At 56.7% G+C, this 10,892-nt stretch overlaps 2 long non-coding RNA genes across 2 annotated transcripts; both read left to right on the top strand.

The window, feature by feature from the left end:
- Window positions 1–744: 744 nt before the first annotated feature.
- Window positions 745–2,373, top strand: LOC143166141 (uncharacterized). The gene is made up of 3 exons (XR_012996371.1): window positions 745–810; window positions 1,804–1,991; window positions 2,307–2,373. It is a non-coding gene; the product is annotated as an uncharacterized LOC143166141 (long non-coding RNA).
- Window positions 2,374–3,027: 654 nt separating this feature from the next.
- Window positions 3,028–7,710, top strand: LOC143166104 (uncharacterized). The gene is made up of 4 exons (XR_012996366.1): window positions 3,028–3,087; window positions 4,102–4,281; window positions 4,534–4,643; window positions 7,481–7,710. It is a non-coding gene; the product is annotated as an uncharacterized LOC143166104 (long non-coding RNA).
- Window positions 7,711–10,892: the final 3,182 nt, after the last annotated feature.

The raw sequence follows: 10,892 nt of genomic DNA, 5'->3' as shown, positions 1-10,892 counted from the left end.
GCTTTCCACTGAAACATCCCCCTAAGCAAGGTTTTCCCCCATGTGAGTTTTTTCCCTGTGACATGCCCCCCACATCCCCTGCCCTCCTATCTTATGCCCCCCCTCCCTCCTCTCCCCCCTCCACCCCTGCTCCACCCCCCCATATTTGGGATCCCCGGAGTGCTGCCTGCACCCCCCCACCTGCCCACTGCCCCCCACCCAAACTCCAACACCCCCCCCACCTACTTCCCTACACCCCACTCCCACCCCACTCTCCCTCCTCCTACGTTTTGGATTTGTGCTGGAAACAGTGTTGATAACACAGGGATGAGTTAGCTACTGCTGAGCAGTGCTGACACAGTGTCAAGGGCTGTTCTGCTCCTCGCACCGCACTGCCAGCGAGCAGGCTGGGGGGGCACAGGAAGTTAGGAGGGGATACAGCCAGGACAGCTGACCCCAGCTGACCAAAGGGATATTCCAGACCATATGACATCATGCTCAGTAATAAAACTAGGAGGGAGGTTGGTGGGGGGCTGCTGCTCGGGGACTGGCTGGGCATCGGTCAATTGGTGGTGAGCACTTGTTTTCATTTGTATCATTTGTCTTCCTTGGGTTTTATTTTTCTCTTTGTTATTTTTGTTTTCCTCTTTTCCTTACAAGTGTGGGTGTGTGGGGGGTGGGGGTGGTGGGTGGTGAAATGTTTTTATCTCAACTCACGAGTTTTCTCACTTTTACCCTTCTGATTCTCTCCCTCATCCTGGGGCAGGGGGGGAGTGAGCGAGCGGTTTGTGTGGTGCTTAGTTGCCGGCTGGGATTAAACCATGACACAAGGTTAGTTGCAAGCCCTGTCTGGCTAATGCTTTAGGCTCTCCATGTTATCCCTACCATCTTGATTGGCCATCCTTATTCTTCATGGCTGCTGTATAGTGCCTTTTGCTCTGTAAGCAGCAGTACTCATGCCGTGCAAACGTACCTGTCTCCCAGCCTCTGGGAAGTAACTCTACCAAAGACAAAGAGCGAAACAGCCATGGCACAATCTACAGCAATTCTGCCTCCCAAGGCACCCAGCAGGCCCCTTTCTCTCACCTCTTACTCTGTCCAGCTAGGCTGGAAAGTATGGTTGTTGCAGAAACTGCTACACACTGTGACTCCTTCTCACATTGTTAGCTTCACCCTGTGTATAGGCTGCCGAGGTCATCGACTCTGCACTGGACACAGGCAGCCTGGCGAGCTTTACACCAAGTCATTCCTTTCCCCTTTGGGCAGCAGCTGTTCTGCCACTGCTACAGGTGGCCACTTTCTCAAGGGCAAGGGGCCAGGACAACAGGCTGCTGCACGCTCCAGTCAAACTAAGACGCTGTTCTCTGGGGACCCAGTGCAGGGAAAGCTGAGGAACATTCTGCACCACCAATGGCTCTTCACAAGGGAACCGTGCTCTGGTTTTAGCAGGAAAAAGGTGTCAGTCACAGGCAGCCACGTATCACTGTGCACAGCTATTTGGCAGGTGTCTTGCTTGTTCAAGAAGAGGGGTATTTCTTGCCTTGCAGTCTTGATGCCAAAACAATCAGGGGTTCAAGTTACAAAAGCCTTTTGGCATCAAAGCAAAATGACAGCTAGATTTCCATCAGCACTGTATTTGAGCTGTGTTTGCTAGCTGAGAATGGCTTCCAGGCCAGTAGATATTTAGAGGGGTCTGAAATAAAGAAACTGAGTGTTGAAGTGATTGTTTTAAGGAGATGAATTAGGCAGCCAAAGGAACTGAGCTGCTCACCCTTCACATTGGCAGAACAGCCCATCCAGCCTACCATGTATTGTGTGTTGCAGGCAGCAAAGTGCGACTGCCATGCTCACTGGCAGGAGCGGCAAGGAATCCAGAGCTATGCTTCTGTACAGAGCAAAGATGGAACCTCCAGGGCTCTGCGGTCATCTGCTGAGGACATCTAATATACCAACATGCTTCTTTGCTTTCCCTGCTTCATGTTTAATTACTTTGCGCGCTGGAGGGCAGGGTGGTAAGTAACATCGTGCAGCATCTCTTATCTGAGCGACAAGCCCTGCACAGGAAGCCTCGTGTGTATGCAGGGTTAGGAGAGCAGAGCACTGATAGCACAGAGGTGAGGAAAGGTGCAAACAACACAACAAAGCCCAAGGATCACCAGCATACCTATTGCTCATTTGCAGATCAGCCACTTGCACCTGGTCTGCTCGGACACGCTGTTTCTTGCTAAACAGAGCTGCCCCTCTCACACAAAGCAGCTTTCAGTCTCTGCTCTCCTGCCTTCAGGGTGTCATCTATGTTGCCTTATTTTTTTTAAATCTCTCACCAGCACCTGTTGACTCGCAGCCATCACTCCCACGACCCTGATGCCACATGCGGATCCATACAGCAATCCCTGGGGCTTACTACTGGGGATAAAAAGCCGTGTTCGGCAGGTTCCCCGTACTGCATCTCCTCCATAGGTAATGGGGTGGGGGCCATGGACAGAAACAACTGCCAGACTTAGAGCAGCCAAACGCAAAGGACTGACGTGCCCGAGCCGCTCGGATGCTTTTTGGTACAGAGGCAACGAAGGTTACTGCCTGGGCCGCAGGTGGGAAGAGGGCAGAGGAATTTAAGCCCTGTACCCCCCATCAGCCGTGACCGTCCTGGGACGGTGTAAACGGGGCTGAGGCGTCAGTCGTTCCTCACCCCGCTAACGCCCAGAAAAGGGCAGTTCAGGTGACGCTGCCGCCCGGCCACCGAAAGCACCACCACTGCAGCTGGGGAAAAGCGCATACGCGGAGGCGTCCCCGTGCTCCACGCTGCCGCCCGCCGGTAACGGCGATGCGATGCCGCGCTCGTTGCTGCCTCCTGTTAAGGAAGCGCCGGTGCCGCCCCACGTGCGCGGTGTCGGCGGGCGCTCGGCAAAGCGCGGGACTGCGGCGCCGGTGCCGCCCCCGTGCACGCGCCGCCCGGCGGGTGCTCGCTGCTGCTGCTGCCTGGTGGCCGAAGCGCGGTACTGCAACCCGGCGTTCGCACGCCGGCTCTGACCCCTCCGGCGCGCCGTCGGCGTCCCGCGCATGCGCGGTGCCCGGGAGCAGCATGGCGGCTCGCTGGCCACCGGTGAGGTGAGTGAGGCCCTTCGGCGGGTGTGATACCGAAATACTAAAGAGACATACGGTTTTCTTTGTCGAAGCAAAGTAGCTAAATGTTCTGCAGACTGGACATTCCATAGATAAAAGGAATCCTTGAAGCTGTGTGTACAGGGGTGGAATGGATAAGGAAGTTATGCTGAAATCAGCTACTGCAACTAGGTGAAAAGACTGAGTTCAATTGGCAGACACAGTGAGGAAGACTATCGACGACTACCAGAGGACCCTGGAAGACCACCAATGAACATAAGAGTGCATGCGTTAAAGACTTTTGCATATGTTAATGAGTTCCAAGAAATAACATGAATATGCTAATCATTTCTTAGAAATTTAATGAATATGTATATTCTGATTGTACATAACTCCCATAGTTGAGCAGCCCGGTGCGCACACTAGGTGGAGCGATCCCCTGTGCACCCGGTGCCGCAATAAAGAATGCCTGCTTTCTAAAACTCCAAATTGGGTCTTAGAGAGTTTTTTGTCTGCTGACTTACGGTAACAGGTGCGGGGGTGTCTCCTGCCCGCCGGCCCCCCGGGGATGGCGGGACGAAAAGCTGCAAACCGCCCGCTGCGGCAGGCTCCCGATCCACTGCAGGCGAGCTGGGTCAGGACAGCCCCAGGGACTTACCCGAGGGCTGACGGAAGGGGAGAGGGGAAAGAGGCGGACACCCACCCTGGCACAGACGCCAGGCGCCTCCCCAACTTGCCAGGGCTCCCCCTGAGCCTCCCCCAGCCCCGCTCGCCCTGTGCAGCTGCCCCCAGCTCCAGCACCTCCCCTGAAGCCTGTCCCGTAGCCCCAGGCCGCCCCAAGCCCTGTCGTGAAGGCCGCAAGCTGGCCGTCGAATGTGCTTGATTCTCCCTTAACGCGGGTGCCGTTAGCAGCAGCGCGGGGAAAGAGCGGCATCTGCAGAAGCCCCTGCGGAAGGAGAGGGTCTGGCCAGGGGCTATCTATGGTAGTAACGGTGGCTGCTTCGTCTTTCCCTCTCCCAGAGGCCGTGCTGAGGACGCAGTTGTCTGTTCCCTGGGGATGCTGTTGACTGCACCCACCTCAGGCTTGTGTGGGTTGTCTCTGCCCAGCCTCGCTCTCCTCACAGCGTGGGGGTGAAAAGGGACAGGTGGAGCGCTGTGGACAGGAGCTGCTGCAGCTGAAGCTGGAGAGGACAGAGAAAGGTAAAGAAGAAGAAATCAAAGGCCAGCCAGCCAGCAGCTGCTTCCAGCTGCAGGCAAGAGAGAGCCTGCCTCTCTGAGTGAGGAGGGATCCTTCTTCGTAGTCTGCAGCAGGTCAGACCACCAACGTGCACTGCAGGGTCTGTATGTGTCACCAGCAGCATGGTACGGCCGTGTAGTGCGCGAGTGAGCGAGGCTACATGTCTAGGAAGCCTCATCTCATAAGAGCTGTGAGACACCTATGTATTCTCTTAGGTGGAGGACAGCCAAGCGACTGGAGTTACAGAAGAGGAAGGGAGGAGAGGAGGAGAAAGAAGCATCTGAACTGGCAAATTCTCCCAGCAGCGCCGAGAGTGAGAGCTGCGGTGAGTCCTGGGCCCTCAGGGCCCTGTCGCCCCTCTTCTGCATCCCAGACCCTCCCTGCCCCTCCCCTGGCCCTCTCTCTTTCCCATGCTGCTGTGATTTTTTTTTTTGCTTCCCTGTAACTCTCCCTATTCTTTTGTCCTGCTCCCTTTTCCTCTCTCCCTCTCTTTCTCCTGTTCTACTGCTCCCTTTTCTTTTCCCCTCTGCGCTTTTGTCCTGCTCCCTCTCCCTCTTTTTTTTTCATGTCGTCCTCTGTCTCTGTCCTGTAGCCCATTGCTGTTTTTCCCTTTTTCGTCTCTTTGTCCTGCTCCCTGTCCTTGTCTCTCTTTCCCTTTGTTCTGCCTCCTGTCCTTTTTTCCTTTCTTGTTCCATCTCTCTGTCCTGCTCCCTATCCTCCCCCACCTCTCTCTCTCTGTTTCTCTGTCCTTCTCCTTGACTTTCCCCTTATTTCTCTGTCTTGTTCCCTCTTTGGTTTTTTGGTTCTCTGTCACTCTGTCCTGCTCCTTGTCATTGTTTTTTCTCACTCCATCTCTGTCCTGCTCCCTTTCTCTTATTTTTGCCTGTCTTTCACTTTGTCCTGCCTCCCTGTCCCTTTTTTCGCTCTCTATATCACCTTGTCTTGCTCCCTGTCCCTGTCTTTCTCTTACAATCTGTGTCCTGCTCCTTGTCCTTCTTTTCCCCCTATCATCCCCCATCCTTCTTCCTGCCTTTTTTTTCCTCTTTCTGTCCTTCTGCCCCAATGCTTCTTTCTCCACCTCTGTCTTGCTCCCTGCCCCTTGTTTCCTCACACCGTCCTGCTCCCTGCCCCTTGTTTCCTCTCACTGTCCCTCTGTCCTGCTTCCTGTCGTTGTTTTTTCTCTTTATTTCTCTGTCCCGCTGCCTGTCCAATTGTTTCTTGATATACCTCCCTATTCAGCCGGCTCTCCCATTTTTCCTTTCTCTCCTCCTCTGCCCTGCTTGGCCCTTTTTTCTCTTCCTCTGTCTCTGTCCTCTAGCCCATTGCTGTTTTTTTTTTCTTCTTTTCCTTCTTGGTCTCTTTGTACAGATCTGACCCTTTTTTTTATTTCTCAATCCCTTTGTCCTGTTCCCTGTCCTTTTTCTCTCTCTGTGTCCTGCGCCCTGTCACCGTCTTTGACCCTTCTTTCTTCTTCCTCTCCTTCCCCCCCAATCTCCCGCACCCCTCTGTCCTACTCACCGACCTGACATTTTCTTGCTCTCTCTCTCTGCAGGGCCCCTCGTCCCTATTTTTCTTGATTTCTCTACCTCTCTGACCTTTTATTTCGACCTTTCTTTCTCTCTCTGCTCCTCAGTCTTCTCCCTTGTCTTATTTTTCTCTTTCTAGTCCTTTGTCCTGCTCCCCATCACTGTACTTTCTTTCTTCATTTCTCTGCCCCGCTCCCCATCCCTCTCTTTCTTTCTCCACACCTCTGTGCTGCTCCCTATCCCTCCCTCCCTCCCTCCCTGTCATTATCCTTGCATCCCTCATTGTCTCTCCATCCCTCTGTCCTGCTCCCCATCCCTAATTTTCCTTTTCCATTTCTCTGTCCTGCTTTCAGTCCCTGTTTTTCCTCTGGCTTCATCTCCCTGTCATTCTCCCTGTTGCTCTCGCTCTCTATCCCAGTGTCCTGCTCCCCATCCCTCTCTTTTTCTCTGTATCCCATTTTCTCACGCTCTGTCCCTCACTTGTTTTCTGTATCCCTCTCTTTTTTCTTTTTACCCTTCTGATGTGTGTCCCCCCCCAGCCCCCCCTTTTATGTGTCCTGGTCTTTCTCTCTACATCCTTCTGTCATTCTCCATCTCTTGCTCTTCTTGCTCTTCTTCTCTCTCTTCCTCTGTCCTATTCACTGCCCCATCACTATTTTTTTCCTCCTCCATCCCATACAGAAATAGCCCCACACTATTTGTTGGTCTTTCTCCATCTCTCTCTGTCCGGCTCCCTGCTGCTATTTTTTATTTCCTCCCTATCCATCTTGTAGCCCATCACTGGTTGTTTTTTTTTTTCTTTCTCCATGTCTCCCTGTCCAGCTCCCAGTCCCTGTTCTTTAATTCCTCCCTCTTCCCTGTAGCCCACCGCTATTTTTTCCTGTTCTCCATCGTGCTCTCTCTGGTCCCCTGTCCCTATTGATCAATGCCTCCCTCTCTGCCCTGTGGCCTGTCTCTTTTCCCCATCTTATTTCTGCCTCTATCTCTGTCCGGCTCCTGTCCCTGGTTTTCTAATTCCTCCCTCTCTGCCCTGTCGCCCGTGTGATCTTTTGCCTTTCTCTGTCTCTCTCTGGCCAGCTCTGTGTCCTTATTTGTTAATTCCTCCCTCTCTGCCCTGTAGCCTGTCGCTTTTGTCCTTTTTCCATCTCACTGTCTCTGGCTCCCCCATGACCCTATTTTAGAATTCCCCCCCTCTTCTTTCTGTACACATTGATGTTCTTTTTGCTCTCCAGGTCTCTTTTTTTCTGGCTCCCTGTCCCTGTTTCTTAATTCTTCCCTCTCTGCCCTGTAGCGTGTAGCTATGTGGTTTGTTTTGTGTTGTTCCCCTCACCCTGCCCCTTCCCTCCATTGTTCACTGTCCTGGCTCCCTGCCCCTATTTTTTTTTTCCTCCCTCTCTGTCATGCTGCCCATCCCTGTTTTTTTCTGCATCTCCATCCTGCTCCCCATCCTTCTTTATCAGTCTCTGTCCTGCTCCTTCTCCCTCTTTCTGCTGCCTCTCTTCCTCTCTCCCTGTTGCTTCTTTCTCCATCTCTGTTGGCCTCCTTGTCCCCATCTTTCTCTCGCTGTCCCGTTCCCTGCCTCATGCTTTCTCACTACACCCCCACTGTTCAGCTGGTTGCCACTTTTCTCTTCTAGTGTCCTGTGCCCTGCTCCTCATTTTTGGCGGCCTCTGCCCAGCAGCCCATCACTCCAGGAGCTGACTGACCAACTGTCTGTTCCCCACCAGACCGACGAGCATGGCTCCGGGAACGACTGGTGAGGTGTCCCAGGGGCAGGGGGAGTGTCGGAGGCTCCAAGCCCTGGAGCAGACTCGCTCCCAGGACTTGTTATATGTGTGACTGAATAAACATTCCCTGTGTCCTTTGCCCGCGCGGCTGCGTTTGCACTTCCTTTGCACCGGGCTAGGGGCTGTGATGGAGCCCAGGGGAGGAGGTGGCGCACTGTGGGGTTCGGGCGATGGCCCCCTGTTCCTGTTGGGCTCCGGTTGTGGGCTGGGGCCGGAGGAGCCCCAGGGGCGGGCAGTGGGGCTGGAGGAGCCCCAGGGGCGGGCAGTGAGGCTGATGGCGACGGCCCCTCCCTTTAAATGGGCTGCGTTGCCAGAGTAGCTGCAGGCTGTGGGGTTGGTGGTGGGGCTGCCGTGCCCCGGGTGGCCGTGGAAGGGCCGGTGTGAGCCAAGGGAGGAGTGGAGTGGGCGGCGAGGCTGGCGGGGGGGGCCGCGCCGTTTGGGAGCCGGGCAGCCGTGCCTGCGCGGGGCTGCGCTGGGGGCTCGGCGGGGCTTCCGGGTGCATCGGCCGGGGAGAACGGGTGTCCCCACAGGGTCAGAGGGCAGGGACAGCTGCCTCCCGCGGCATGCCGGGAGCTGTAGTCCGGGGGCACGGAGCTTCCGGTCGGCCATGTTGGTTCCCCGGAGCATGCCGGGAGGTGTAGTCTTCCATCACTCGGCTGCCGGGCGACCGTGCTATCTCTACCGGTGCGTGCCGGGAGGTGTAGTTTTCGCGGACGTGGCTGCCGTGCAACCGGATAGCTCTCGGGCGAGTGCGGCGCGGCGTAGTCCTTGCTACCGCCGCGCCCCCCGCGGCGCGGCACGAGGTGTAGTGTTGTTGCCGGTTTCGTGTAGTTTTCTGCGGGCTTTCCGCTGCGCCCGTCCCCGACAAGCCGTGCGGCCGCGCCCCGAGAGCGCGTGCCCCTGCCCTCGCTGCTGCCGCCCAGCGACCAAAATGCGGTACTGCCGCACTAGCAGAGCGCATGCGCACTTGAGCGTTGCGCCGAGCTCGCTGCTGCCGCCCGGCGATCAAACGTTGGTACTGCAGTACGGTCGCAGCGCATGGGTGGAGGGGTGTTACACCGCGCTCTCTGCTGTCGCCCGGTGATCGAAAGCCGGTACTGCAGCTCAAGCGCCGCGCATGCGCATCTGAGCGTTACGCCGCGCTCGCTGCTGCCGCCAGGTGATCAAAAGCTGGTACTGCAGGAGAGGCTCTGCGCATGCGCAGTTGGGTGTTACAACGCGCTCTCTGCCGCCACCCGGTGATAAAAATCCGGTACTGCAGCTCAAGAGGCGCGCATGCGCATCTGAACGTTACACTGAGCTCGCTGCTGCCGCCCGGCGATCAAAAGCCTGTACTGCAGCTCAAGCGCCGCGCATGTGCATTTGAGCGTTACGCCCGCTCTCTGCTGCCGCCCCGTGACCAAAATGCAGTACTGCAGCTCAAGAGGCGCGCATGCGCATTTGGGCGTTAAGCCGCGCTCGCTGCTGCCTCCAGGCGATCAAATGTCGGTACTGCAGGAGGGACACCGCTCATGCGCGGTGGGGTGTTACAACGCGCTCTCTGCCGCCTCCCGGCGATCAAAAGCCGGTACTGCAGCTCAAGCGCTGCGCATGCGCATTTGAGCGTTACGCCGCGCTCGCTGCTGTTGCCCGGCGATCAAAAGCTAGTACTGCAGTCCGGTCGCAGCACATGGGTGGAGGGGTGTTACACCGCACTCTCTGCTGCTGCCCGGTGACCAAAATGCGGTACTGCAGCTCAAGCACCGCTCATGCGCATCTGAGCGTTACGCCGAGCTCGCTGCTGCCGCCCGGCGATCAAAAGCCTGTACTGCAGCTCAAGCGCCGCGCATGTGCATTTGAGCGTTACGCCTGCTCTCTGCTGCCGCCCGTTGACCAAAATGCAGTACTGCAGCTCAAGAGGCGCGCATGCGCATTTGGGCGTTAAGCCGCGCTCGCTGCTGCCGCCCGGCGATCAAATGTCGGTACTGCAGGAGGGACACCGCTCATGCGCGGTGGGGTGTTATATCGCGCTCTCTGCTGCCGCCGGGTGACCAAAATGCGGTACTGCAGCTCAAGCGCTGCGCATGCGCATTTTAGCTCTCGCCGCTTTCGCTGCCGCCGCCCGGCGATCAAACGTCTGTACTGCAGGAGGGACTCCGCGCATGCGCAGTGGGGTGTTACAACGCGCTCTCTGCCGCCTCCTGGCGATCAAAAGGCGGTACTGCAGCTCAAGCGCTGCGCATGCGCATTTGAGCGTTACGACACGCTCGCTGCTGCCGCCCGGTGATCGAAAGCCGGTACTGCAGCTCAAGCGCCGCGCATGCGCATTTGAGCGTTACGACACGCTCGCTGCTGCCGCCCGGCGATCAAGTGTCGGTACTGCAACTCGAGCGGGGCGCATGCGCATTTGGGCGTTACGCTGAGCTCGCTGCTGCCGCCCGGCGATCAAAAGCCGGTACTGCAGGACGGACACTGCGCATGCGCAGTGGGGTGTCACACCGCACTCTCTGCTGCCGCCCGGCGATCAAAAGCCGGTACTGCAGCTCAAGCGCCGCGCATGCGCATTTGAGCGTTACGACACGCTCGCTGCTGCCATCCGGTGATCGAAAGCCTGTACTGCAGCTCAAGCGCCGCGCATGTGCATTTGAGCGTTACGACACGCTCGCTGCTGCCGCCCGGCGATCAAGTGTCGGTACTGCAACTCGAGCGGGGCGCATGCGCATTTGGGCGTTACGCCACGCTCGCTGCTGCCGCCCGGCGATCAAAAGCCGGTACTGCAGGACGGACACTGCGCATGCGCAGTGGGGTGTTACACCGCACTCTCTGCTGCCGCCCGGCGATCAAAAGCCGGTACTGCAGCTCAAGCGCTGCACATGCGTAGTTGAGCTTTACACCGCGCTCGCTGCTGCCAAGCCATAGCCACGGACTGCCCCTAACCCCTGTCTTTAGCAGCTCCTGCAGGAGGGGTTGGTGCCTGAGGAGAGCTACAGTCATCACTGTGGATAACAGTTGCTTCTTTCCCTCTCCCAGAGGCAGCACTGAGGACTCAGTTGTCGGTTTCTCTCTGCAGATGCTGTTGATTGCTGCTGGCTCAGGTTTGTGTGGGTTGCCTTTGGCCTCATTCTCCTAGCAGCATGGGTGGAAAGGGACAGGCGGAGCACTTACTGGCTGTGGACAGGAGCTGCTGCAGCTGAAGCTGGAGAGGCCAGAGAAAGGTAAAGAAGAAGAAATCAAAGGCCATCTGGCCGGCAGCTGCCTCCCGCTGCAGGCAAGAGACAGCCT

This window comes from Aptenodytes patagonicus, chromosome 12, assembly GCF_965638725.1.
Source record: "Aptenodytes patagonicus chromosome 12, bAptPat1.pri.cur, whole genome shotgun sequence".
Taxonomy (NCBI): Eukaryota; Metazoa; Chordata; class Aves; order Sphenisciformes; family Spheniscidae; genus Aptenodytes; species Aptenodytes patagonicus.
The sequence above is the reverse complement of the archived record's forward strand: the minus strand, read 5'-3'. Positions and strand labels throughout refer to the sequence as shown.